Below are 13,396 nucleotides of genomic sequence, written 5' to 3' on the forward strand. Positions count from 1 at the left end.
GGAAATGTTGCGGAGTTCTAAGGCGGCGTGATTTGAACAGGGATTGTATGTGGGCCTGAAAGGACAGTTCAGAGTCTAAGGTTACCCCCTAGCACCCTGGCATGTAGGGACGGACTGATAGATGTGCCATTGATCTTGACAGAGGAGTCAGGGGAGGGGGCACGTGGGGGAGGAAATATTATGAGCTCGGTTGTAGATGGATCCAGTTGAAGAAGTGGTTTGACATCCAGGCTGATATGTCTGTTAGTAAATCAGTGATGCGTGAGGAGATTTATGGGGTGAGCTGAGGGGTAGAGAGATAGATTTGGGTGTCATCAGCATATAAATGGTAGTGAAAGCCATGGGAGCCTATCAGCTGACCCAGGGAGGACGTGTAGATCAAGAATAGTAGAGGTCCAAGGACAGAACCTTGGGGGACCCCAATGGTAAAGAGGAGTTGGAGAAGAGGAAGTGGAGTTGTAAGTGACACCGAAGGTAAGATTCGAACCAACGGAGAATGCAGCCATGGAGACCAAGCAAATTGAGTTTTTTGAGGAGGAGGGGGTGGTGAACTGTATTAAAGGCAGCGGAAAGGTCCAAGAGTAAGAGTACAGAATAATGACCATTGGTTTTGGCTGTTAGTAAGTCATTTATGAGTTTTAGGAGGGCAGTTTCTGTGGAGTGCTGTGGGCAAAATCCAGACTGAAGGGGATCAAGAAGGTTATTCTCAATGAGGTGGTCGCTCAGTCGGTTGTAGACTAAACGTTCAAGGAGTTTGGAGGCAAAAGGGAGTAAAGAGATGGATCTTAGTTTGTTAAGATTGGTGGGGTCTGAGGCCTTTTTTGGTATGGGAGTGACTAGCGCATGTTTTAGAGGGTTGGGGAAGATGCCAGTAGAGAGTGAGAGGTTGAAGATATGAGTTAAGGAGTGTAGGATTGAGTCAGATGGTGACTGTAGTATTTGAGAAGGAACAGGGTCCAGGGGGCAGGAGGTTAGGTAGGCATTAGAAAAAAGTTTAGTGACTTTCTCTATAGTAGCTGGGTTAAAAGAGGGAAGTATTGATTGTGCAGGAGGACAAGGAGTGTAAAGTGTGGGAGATATCTGTAGAGCGGAGATCTCGAGACGAATAATAATAATAATAATAATAATATTAAACTGTGCAGAGCAAAAGTAGTATTCTTCTGAATAATAATAATAATAATAATAATAATAATAATAATAATAATAATAATAATAATAATAAAACAATGTGCAGAGAAGTGTCAGTATTCTTCTGAATAATGATAATAATAATAACAATAATAATAATAATACTGTACAGAGCAGTGTTAGTATGCTTCTATGTAATAAAAAACACTGTGCAGAGCAGTGGTAGTATGCTTCTATATAATATTACTAATAATAATAATAATAATAATAATATATTGTACAGAGCAGTGGCAGTATTCTTCTGTATAAATATAATAATAGTACACCATAGCAGTACCAGTATTTTGTATACATATAATAATAATACACGATACAGAGCAGTGTCAGTATTTTGTATACATAAAATAATAATACACTGTACAGAGCAGAGACAATATTTTTCTGCAGAAATATAATAATAATGATAATAATACACTGCACAGGACAGTGACAGTAATATGTATAAATAAAATAAAATACATTGTGCAGATCAGTAGCAGTATTCTTCTGTATAAATATACTACTACTACTCCTACTACTCCTACTACTACTAATAATAATAATAATAAATTGCACAGAGCAGTAGCAGTATGTTGTATAAATATACTAGTACATTGTGCAGAGCAATAGCAGCATTCCTCTGTATAAATATAATAATATAATAATGATACATTGTACAGAGCTGTGGCAGTATTCTTCTGTATAAATATAATAATGATACATTGTATAGTGGCTGTATGTTGTATACATATAACAGCAGTACATTGTACAGTGGCAGTTGTATACATATAAAAGCAGTACACTGCACAGTGGCAGTTGTATACATATAATAGCAGTACATTGCACAGTGGCAGTTGTATACATATAAAAGCAGTACACTGCACAGTGGCAGTTGTATAATATAATAACAGTATATTGTACAGTGGCAGTTGTATACATATAATAGCAGTACATTGTTCAGTGGCAGTTGTATACATATAATAGCAGTACATTGTACAGTGGCAGTTGTATACATATAAAAGCAGTACATTGCACAGTGGCAGTTGTATACATATAATAGCTGTACATTGTTCAGTGGCAGTTGTATACATATAATAGCAGTACATTGTACAGTGGCAGTTGTATACATATAATAGCTGTACATTGTTCAGTGTCAGTTGTATACATATAAAAGCAGTACACTGCACAGTGGCAGTTGTATAATATAATAACAGTATATGGTACAGTGGCAGTTGTATACATATAATAGCTGTACATTGTACAGTGGCAGTTGTATACATATAAAAGCAGTACATTGCACAGTGGCAGTTGTATACATATAATAGCTGTACATTGTTCAGTGGCAGTTGTATACATATAATAGCAGTACATTGCACAGTGGCAGTTGTATACATATAATAGCTGTACATTGTTCAGTGGCAGTTGTATACATATAATAGCAGTACATTGTACAGTGGCAGTTGTATACATATAATAGCAGTACATTGTACAGTGGCAGTTGTATACATATAAAAGCAGTACACTGCACAGTGGCAGTTGTATAATATAATAACAGTATATTGTACAGTGGCAGTTGTATACATATAATAGCTGTACATTGCACAGTGGCAGTTGTATACATATAATAGCTGTACATTGTTCAGTGGCAGTTGTATACATATAATAGCAGTACATTGTTCAGTGGCAGTTGTATACATATAATAGCAGTACATTGCACAGTGGCAGTTGTATACATATAATAGCAGTACATTGTACAGAGCAGTCAGATCAGCAGCAGCCACATGTGGGAACTGTTGCATCACTTCAATGTTTCCGGACTGAGGGGAAGTCAGATTTTTTTTTCTTCTGAACTCAGAGAGAAGTCTGGAAAACAAGACATCGCTGCCGGGACAATCAGAGAGCCACATCTGGGAGAAGTCCTCAGCAGCACCTTCCGCAGTGCCAGTAAGTGACAACAAGGCAGTGAGTGTGTGGCCCCCAGGGGTCCCTGGTGTGCAGTGCTGGATGGGTGTGGCTTTGGGGATGCGGCTGTCACCTCTGCCATGTCATCTGTACATCTGCGGGGACAATACTGGGGGAGAAGCCGGGACCGGCTCCGCTGGTAGTGCCGGTATTCTCCCCTCTCTCCCCCCCTGTCCTCCATCTGCACTTGCCGGAATGTTATATTTATAGATCGATCTTCAGTATTGATCTGCATCCGGTGGAGACGTTTAACCCCTTCAGTTTGTAGTGCTGGCAGTGGATGCCAGTCGCTCAGTGTGTTGGCAGAGTGACAGATCACCTACTACTGTACTGTAGATGGGATTAGATCTGACAGTGTTGCAGTGGCATAGCAAAGAGAACCTGTACTGAAATGTGTAAGGATTGCTGATCTACTAAACAAAAATTCTAGTTGCCTGGCTGCCTTGCTTTTTGACCCTGATATTCTGTCCTTTGCTGAATGCTTATTCAGGGTTAGGGGTGTATCTAAAGCCAAAAACATAAATGTTATATATTGCAGCTTATCATCCTTTAAAAATGTATATAATACTCCTAACTCACAAAAGTGCGCTCTATTGCTCTCAGCCTCCTCCAGATCTCCACACCAATAATTTCTTTTTATTTATTTTTTTGTTACTGTGATCCATCTTCATGTTAGAAAGTGGCTATTTGTTCTCCATAGTCCCACTGTATTTTATTCATTTATATATTACAGGTACTTATATTGCGCCGTCAATTTGCACAGCGTTTTACATATGGGTTATATGTAGGAACATGGCCACCCTCTCTTACTTGCTCTTGAGATGGACGGTGACTATGGGATTTGTAGTATGGATGGAGTAGAGCACATGACCGTAACTAACATGTACTACTCATTCCAAACAAGCGGAAGTGAGGGGGAGAGAAAAGGTTCAGAAACTTATGGAGGACGTTATAAGGCGGTAGAAAACAAAGTAAGAAAAGATTTCACAAAAAAAAAAAAAAAACAAATTACTGGGTCATTAAAAGGGTTGTAAACCCTCATGTTTTTTCACCTTAATGCATCCTATGCATTAAGGTGAAAAAACACCTGGCAGTCACCGGTCCCCCAGCCCCCCTGTTTTACTTACCTGAGCCCCTTCATCTCTTTGGTGCGGATGTGCTGTCCCTCTTTCCACGGGGTCCCAGCTCTTGATTGGATAGAATGATAGCAGCGCAGCCATTGGCTCCCGCTTCTGTCAATCAAATCCAATGACGGGGGGCGGGGCCGAGTCCGGCATTCGTGTCTGTGGCCGCAAACGCTGGACTCGGGAGAGCGCCCACAAGGCAACCCCCTCGGGAGAGTGCTTCTCCTAGGGGATTATCTGATGTGGGGAGGAGCCGTGAGAGCCGCCGGGGGACCCCAGAAAACAAGGATCGGGGCCACTCTGTGCAAAACGAGCTGCACAGTGGAGGTAAGTATGATATGTTTGTTATTTTTAAAAAAACAAAAAAAACGATCCTAAACAATCACTTTAAATAGTGGATGTAGATGGATTATATTTGTTGAAAAAGGTTATTGTTAATGTCACAAATACCTTTGGTTTCCCTGCACTGCAATACTTAAGGTGTTCCAGTCACCTTGGGGAAAAAAGTCAGCAGCTACAAAAACTGTAGCTGCTGACTTTTAAAAAAAGCGACTCACCTGTCCCACGATCCAGCGGTGTGTTCACCCCAGTTGGACTCACTCGCTGTCTTCTCCCCCCGGCGCCAGCATCTTCACTATGGGCACCCGGCTCCCCTGGCGTGAGTCGTACTACGCATCGTGAATGGTGGATGCAGTCTTCTGGGACCTGTCTGGAAACTTCTTTTTCCCAGCGCCGCATCGTTCGGAATGGAAGTGGAAAGCGGATACCTGTCAGAATCAGGTACCTGTCCCCCCCCCCCCCCCCTCGCTCCTCAAACAAAAAAAAGTGCCAATTCTTCAAGAGGAGCGGGGAACAAGTCCTTAAAGCAAAACTTTCCCTTTTGGGTGGAGCTCTGCTTTAAATGCTCATGTTTTGGAAAAAAATGTTCAGGAAAAAAGCACGACTTTAATTACCTAAATCCTCCTCCTTCTATGCAACTGGTCCCCCCAAAGGCTCTTCTCTAAGATGCTCCGTCGCAGCTCTGACATCATCAAGTACAGTGTACAAGGTACAAGTATCAATAGTCCTGCATTGGAAGGCTTCATGCACATGGGTACCTATGGGCACATAGCATACAATACAGACATATATTCTCTGCCAGTAATGACAGGTGCAATGTACAGTCACCGCCAGTCAGCCTGTATAAATCAATGGCAGACAGTGGTTGTATGTATATATATATATATATATATATATATATATATATATATACACACTATATTACCAAAAGTATTGGGACACCTGCCTTTACACACACATGAACTTTATTGGCATCCATCCCAGTCTTAGTCCATAGGGTTCAGTATTGAGTTGGCCCACCCTTTACAGCTATAACAGCTTCCACTCTTCTGGGAAGGCTGTCCACAAGGTTTAGAAGTGTGTCTATGGGAATGTTTGACCATTCTTCCAGAAGCGCATTTGTGAGGTCAGGCACTGATGTTGGAAGAGAAGGCCTGGCTCGCAGTCTCAGCTCTAAATCATCCCAAAGGTGTTCTCTCAGGTTGAGGTCAGGACTTTGTGTAGGCCAGTCAAGTTCCTCCACCCCAAACTCACTCATCCATGTCTTTATGGACCTCCTAAACCTTGTGGACAGCCTTACCAGAAGAGTTGAAGCTGTTATAGATGCAAAGGGTGGGCCAACTCAATATTGAACCCTACAGACTAAAACTGGGACTGGGGCGGCCCGTCCATTGTGGGCGCATGGGCGCCATCTCCCCTATCCACCGCCCTCCCTATCCATGTGCTGGCCCCTTTCAGGATGACGGGGGTGTTTAGGCTTCAAAATAGGGTGGGCTCGGGGCACAGAGCAGGCCCGGACCGGGACAAAAAATAGGCCCTGGCATTTAAGACTGAGCAGCCAATTTTTTTTCCAGGAATCGGGGGGGGGGGGGGGGTTGGGGGGTTCGGTAGGCATTCGCGGGGGTGGCTGGTATCGGTGTCCTCCACACTGTAATGTGCAGGGGACACTTTGATATAATGGGGATGGCACTGTAAAGTGGCACTGTAATGATTACAGTGCCCCTTTACAGACAGGCCACTTTATATTACAGTGCCCTGCAATTACCCCCCCCCCCCTTTTCTCTGTAATCACAGTGCCCCTTTTACTCTCTGCTCACTGTGCAGATCTCCAGCTCCTCCTGCCCCCTTACATCAGAGTCCACATAGACCCCCTTACATAAGAGCCCCCTTACATCAGAGTCCGAACAGAGCCCCCTTACATCAGAGCCCCCTTACATCAGAGCCCCCTTACATCAGAGTCCACACAGACCCCCCTTACATCAGAGCCCCCTTACATCAGAGTCTGCACAGAGCCCCCTTACATCAGAGTCCACACAGACCCCCCTTACATCAGAGCCCCCTTACATGAGAGTCCGCACAGAGGTCCCCTTACATCAGAGTCCACACAGAGCCCCCTTATATCAGAGTCCACACAGAGGTCCCCTTACATGAGAGTCTGCACAGAGGTCCCCTTACATTAGAATACACACAGAGGTCCCCTTACATCAGAGTCCATACAGAGGTCCCCCTAGAGCAGTGATGGTGAACCTTGGCACCCCAGATGTTTTGGAACTACATTTCCCATGATGCTCATGCACTCTGCAGTATAGTTGAGCATCATGGGAAATGTAGTTCCAAAACATCTGGGGTGCCAAGGTTCGCCATCACTGCCCTAGAGTCTGCAGAATTTCCACTTACTGTAAGGGGGAGCTCTGTGGACTCTAATGTAAAGGGGAACCCTTATTTAAGGGGGGATCTCATGTAAAGTGGTGTTCTGAGAACCCTGATTTAAGGGGGAATGCTGTGGACTCTGGTGCAAAGGGGAACTCTGATGTAAGGGGGTCTCTGCTCACCACAGAGCACATAGCATACTAGCTCATTATGTAATACTCACCTGAGATGGAAGCCCCCCCTGCGGTGCCTGTACACAGCACCGGCCGGCAACATCTCTCCCCGGAGTTAGTTCCGGGTATCACAGCTCTGGCGCTGTGATTGGAAAGAGCCGCGATGACGTCACTCCCACGCATGCGCGTTGGAGCCACCGGTAACGGCACACTCACTGAAGCAAACGCCACGTACGTGCCATTGCTGTAGTGTGCATGTGCCGATGACGTTGGCACATGCAGATACAGGGGATATCTCCTAAACCATGCTTGAAGCCTAGAACCAGGTGAGGAGTAAAAAGACAAGTGTGTGTTGCCTACAGTGAAGCATGGTGGAGGGAGTGTCATGGTCTGGGGCTGCATGAGTGCTGCCAGCACTGGGGAGCTACAGTTCATTGAGGGAACCATAATTGCCAACATGTACTGTGACATACTGAAGCAGAGCATGATCCCCTCCCTTCAGGGACTGGGCCGCAGGGCAGTATTCCAACATGATAACGACCCCAAACACACCTCCAAGACAACCACTGCCTTGCTAAAGAAGCTGAGGGTAAAGATGATGGACTGGCCAAGCATGTCTCCAGACCTAAACCCTATTGAGCATCTGTGGGGCATCCTCAAACGGAAGGTGGAGGAGAGCAAGGTCTCTAACATCCACCAGTTTCACGATGTCTTCATGGAGGAGTGGAAGAGGACTCCAGTGGCAACATGTGAAGCTCTGGTGAACTCCATGCCAAAGAGGGTTAAGGCAATGCTAGAAAATAATGGTGGCCACACAAAATATTGATACTTTGGGCCCAATTATTTTGAGGGGAGAACAAATTTACACTATTATACAAGCTGTACACTCACTACTTTACATTGTAACAAAGTGTCATTTCTTCATCATGAAAAGATATAATAAAAGGTTTACAAAAATGTGACTCACTTTTGTGAGATACTGTATATATATATATATATATATATATATATATATATATATATATAGATCCACAGGTGAGGTAAACAGCACTATGGTGCTCTTCCGGTGCATGCAATCGGTCCCTCCCAATGGCCATATATAAAAACAAGTCCAGGCATTGCTGCACTTTTATTTATTGATTTATTGAAAAGGAATAAATATATTTACATACAAAATAGTTGCATAATGTTCCACAACAGCTTCGGGCTATAATGCTCACACCCTTCCTCCCTTCAGATAGGAACAAACATACAATAACAATTCCTTTACATCCATTTATATGGAGACATTTTATACCAGGAACCAATTATATTTTAATTATACAATTAAGTAAAGCAAGAAACCTGAATTCATTAATCCAAATTCGTAGAGTGATGGTTAAACGAGATGCAATCACCTTCTAACATCTTACAGAGAATATTCCGGTATTAACCTATTACCACGAAGATATATACAGTATACAATACAATTATTTTACATGCGCAGATATGGCTTACAAAATATATACAAGAGTCCATTCTTAATTTTTTATCTTTTAATAAAAGAAATGACACCTCTGTCAGAAAAAATCTTCCAAGGAAATCCTCTCAGAAGACCTTCTCTTAATTTAAGGGGGTCAGTTCATTACAGGAAGAGATGCAGATCCAAATCACAGTTCAGGCCTCTGGGTTGTAATATATCGAGACGATGTATTCACCGAACTTCCAACTTTTGAAAATGTTGTTCCCGATTCCCTCCAGGTCTATTTTGGGGAATTGCATCGATAACCATATACCTAATATGAGACCGTGTGTCCCATTTCCACAAAGTGTCTATCTAGCAAGTTGGTAGTTTTGTCAATTTATTTTATATTGAGTATTTGTGCCTGGCAATCCGATCTTTTACTTTTTGTGTTGTTTCCCCCACATATAAGATATTCAAATCGTAAGGGTAGAACTATACACAGCAGACTTATCAGATCAGTTCTGTCAGAAAGTAAAGACTTTAACCTTTTATGGGCCACCTAACAACAGATCATATCCATGTTTGAATTGCATACAATGCAGCTCAATGATGAAAGGAAAGCATTTCACACACCCACATGGAGGTACAAATATAGACATTAAGGCCTATTATACTTGCCGATCATCGTATGTGGTATATATAATTAGATCATTTAAACTCAAACACATATGAATTACACAGGTTCTGGGGCTATTTTAATGCAATTAAGCACCAGTAATCAGCCACAGAACCTGTGTAATTAATGTAAGGGATGAGGTGGCAACCCTTTGCCCATGTGGCCTCCTATATGTGGGGGAAACAACACAAAAAGTAAAAGATCGGATTGCCAGGCACAAAAACTCAATACGAGATAGATTGACAAAACTACTGTACCACTTGCTAGACTCTTCGTGGAAATGGGACATATAGTCACACAGCTTAGGTATATGGTTATCAATGCAGTTCCCCAACATAGACCAGGAGGGAATTGGGAACTAAATTTACAAAAATTGCAAGTTTGGTGGATACATCATCCCGATACATTACAACCCAGAGGCCTGAACTCTGATTTTGATCTGCATCTCTTCCTGTAATCAGGGCCGGGACAAGGGGTGGGCAGGAGATATCAGGTGGGGGGAGGGGGCACCACAAGGAGATGGGGAGGGGATTTGTGTTGGGAGGGGCCATGAGGGGGTGCTAGTAGTTGTGATTTGGGGGGGGGGTTGTGCTAGAAGAGGTGATATGGTAGAGAAGGAGGGGAAATTTTTTTCTTGGGGGGGGAGGGGGGAGTAATGGGGGCGGGGGGGTTGCAGGAAGACTGGAAATTTTTTTGGGGGGGTTGGACATTTGAGCTAGGTGGGAGATGGGGGGGGATTTGTAATAAGAGGGGGGATTTAAAGTGGGGGGGGCATGCAATTTGAGGGGATTGAAGGATAGAGCATTTGTGCTAAAAGGAGTAATTTTTTTTGGGGGGGGGGGGCATTTGTGCTGGGGGGATTTCAGCAGGGGAGCAGATATGTACCAGGAAGAGGGGGAATTTGTGCTTAGAGAGTAAGCATGCAGATTGGTACTCACATTTTTTGGGGGGGGAGGGATTTCTATCACATAATGCTCATACATTTTGGGGGGGGGTGTAGCAGTTTGGAATGTTTACATGAATTGACCTCCTTTAATTCAGAGAAGGTCTTCTGAGAGGATTTCCTTGGAAGATTTTTTTCTGACAGAGGTGTAATTTCTTTTATTAAAAGATAAAAAATTAAGAATGGACGTTTGTATATATTTTGTAAGACATACAGGGTATCTGTGGATGTAAAATTATTTTATACAATTTGTAGTTATACATCTTGCTTCTAAGTACATGTACTTTAAGTATTTAATAATGGTATATACAGTATTCCACATTTTTGTAAATATTTTATTATATCTTTTCATGTGACAACACTGAAGAAATGACACTTTGCTACAATGTAAAGTAGTGAGTGTACAGCTTGTATAACAGTGTAAATTTGCTGTCCCCTCAAAATAACTCAACACACATCCATTAATGTCTAAACCGCTGGCAACAAAAGTGAGTACACCCCTAAGTGAAAATGTCCAAATTGGGCCCAAAGTATCAATATTTTGTGTGGCCACCATTATTTTCCAGCACTGCCTTAACCCTCTTGGGCATGGAGTTCACCAGAGCTTCACAGGTTGCCACTGGAGTCCTCTTCCATTCCTCCATGAAGACATCACGGAGCTGGTGGATGTTAGAGACCTTGCGTTCCTCCACCTTCCATTTGAGGATGCCCCACAGATGCTCAATAGGGTTTAGGTCTGGAGACATGCTTGGCCAGTCCATCACCTTTACCCTCAGCTTCTTTAGCAAGGCAGTGGTCGTCTTGGAGGTGTGTTTGGGGTCATTATCATGTTGGAATACTGCCCTGCAGCCCAGTCTCCGAAGGGATGGGATCATGCTCTGCTTCAGTATGTCACAGCACATATTGGCATTCATGGTTCCCTCAATGAACTGTAGCTTTTTGTACTCCTCACCTGGTTACCACCACACACGCTTGACACTATCTGAACCAAATAAGTTTATCTTGGTCTCATCAGACCACAGGACATGGTTCCAGTAATCCATGTCCTTAGTCTGCTTGTCTTCAGCAAACTGTTTGCAGGCTTTCTTGCGCATCATCTGTAGAAGAGGCTTCCTTCTGGGACGACAGCCATGCAGACCAATTTGATGCAATGTGCAGCGTATGGTCTGAGCACTGACAGGCTTACCCTCCTACCCCTTCAACCTCTGTAGCAATGCTGGCAGCACTCGTACGTCTATTTCCCAAAGACAAACTCCGGATATGATGCTGAGCATGTGCACTCAACTTCTTTGGTTGACCATGGCGAGGCCTGTTCTGAGTTCTGAGTGGAACATGTCCTGTTTAACCGCTGTATGGCCTTGGCCACTGTGCTGCAGCTCAGTTTCAGGGTCTTGACAATCTTCTTATAGCCTAAGCCATCTTTAGGTAGAGCAACAATTCTTTTTTCAGATCCTCAGAGAGTTCTTTGCCATGAGGTGCCATGTTGAACTTCCAGTGACCAGTATGAAAGAGTGAGAGCAATAACACCAAATTTGCTCCCCATTCACACCTGACACCGGGGAGAGAAAATGGCTAATTGAGCCCAATTTGACATTTTCACTTAGGGGTGTACTCACTTTTGTTGCCAGCGCCTTAGACATTAATGGCTGTGTGTTGAGTTATTTTGAGGGGGCAGCAAATTTACACTGTTATACAAGCTGAACTCTCACTACTTTACATTGTAGCAAAGTGTCATTTTTTAATGTTGTCACATGAAAAGATATAATAAAATATTTACAAAAATGTGAGGGGTGTACTCACTTTAGTGAGATACTGTATATCTTTCTTGGTAATAGGTTAATTACCAGAATATTCTCTGTAAGGCTGGATTCACACCTATGCATTTCTAGTGCTTTTTGCATTTTGCAGATTTTCACTACAGTCCATTTAATATGGTTTCCTATGGAACACGTTCTGTAGTGCAAATCTGCAAAATGCAAAAAGCACTAAAAATGCATAAGTGTGAATCCAGCCTAAGATGTTGAAAGGTGATTGCATCTCGTTTAACCATCACTCTAGGAATTAGAATTAATTAATTCAGGTTTCTTGCTTTACTTAATTGTATAATTAATATCTAATTGGTTCCTGGTATAAAATGTCTCCAAATAAATGGATGCAAAGGAATTGTTATTGTATGTTTGTTCCTACCTGAAGAAGGGTGTGAGCATTATAGCCCGAAACTGTTGTGGAACATTATGCAACTATTTTATATGCAAATATATATTTTTTTGTTTTTTAATAAATCACAAGTGTGGACTTGTTTATATCCACTACATTACCAAAAGTATTGGGACACCTGCCGTTACACGCACATTAACTTGGACGTGAAGGCCTGGCTCACAGTCTCCGCTCTAATTCATTCCAAAGGTGTTCTATTGGGTTGAGGTCAGGACTCTGTGCAGGGCAGTCAAGTTACTCTACCCCAAACTCGCTCATTCATGTCTTTATGGACCTTGCTTTGTGCACTGGTGTGGAGTCATGTTTGGAACAGGAAGGGGCCATCCCCAAACTGTTCCCACAACATTGGGAGCCTGAAATTGACCAAAATGTCTTGGTATGCTGACGCCTTAAGAGTTCCCTTCACTGGAACTAAGGGGCCAAGCCCAACCCCTGAAAAACAACCCCACACCATAATCCCCCCACCAAATGATTTGGACCAGTGCAGGTCCATAAAGACATGGATGAGCGAGTTTGGGGTGGAGGAACTTGACTGACCTGCACAGAGTCCTGACCCCAACCCGATAGAACACGTTTGGAATAGATGTGGCTGGTGTTCAAAATTTTTTTGGGGGGAGGCGCAAACAAGCTGAACAATTCTGAAAAATACAGAAAAAAACATCAATTGCAGCCACTGTGCCCATCAAATGCAGTCTCACTGTGCAGTGCCCATCATATGCAGCCACTGTGCCCATCATATGCAGCCACTGTGCCCCATGATATGTAGCCACTGTGCCCATGATATGCAGCCACTGTGCCCCATCATATACAGCCACGGTGAGCCCCCCTGTCTGACTGGCACTTACCCCATCTTGGTGGCAGGTCAGGCAGCGGGTGATGGCGGTGAGCTGTGTGGGACGAGCAGCGGGTCCTAATGCTGTCCTCCATGCTTCCCTGCGTCTCTTCTTCTGTTCTGCTAGGCGTCCAATAGGATCGCCTCTG

General features: G+C 43.3%; 1 protein-coding gene across 2 annotated transcripts in view; it reads left to right on the forward strand.

Moving 5' to 3' along the window:
• Nucleotides 1–2,971: 2,971 nt before the first annotated feature.
• The window catches only part of WIPF1 (WAS/WASL interacting protein family member 1), a 110,263-nt gene continuing 99,838 nt past the window's right edge, over nt 2,972–13,396 (forward strand). The window contains exon 1 of one of the 2 annotated variants that reach the window (XM_073633861.1): nt 2,972–3,111. The gene's annotated coding sequence lies outside the window, so the exon portion shown is untranslated. The remainder of the gene's footprint in view (nt 3,112–13,396) is intronic. The other variant, XM_073633862.1, reaches the window with a different exon arrangement.

The sequence above is a fragment of the Aquarana catesbeiana genome, linkage group LG06, assembly GCF_042186555.1.
Source record: "Aquarana catesbeiana isolate 2022-GZ linkage group LG06, ASM4218655v1, whole genome shotgun sequence".
In the NCBI taxonomy this organism is placed as follows: Eukaryota; Metazoa; Chordata; class Amphibia; order Anura; family Ranidae; genus Aquarana; species Aquarana catesbeiana.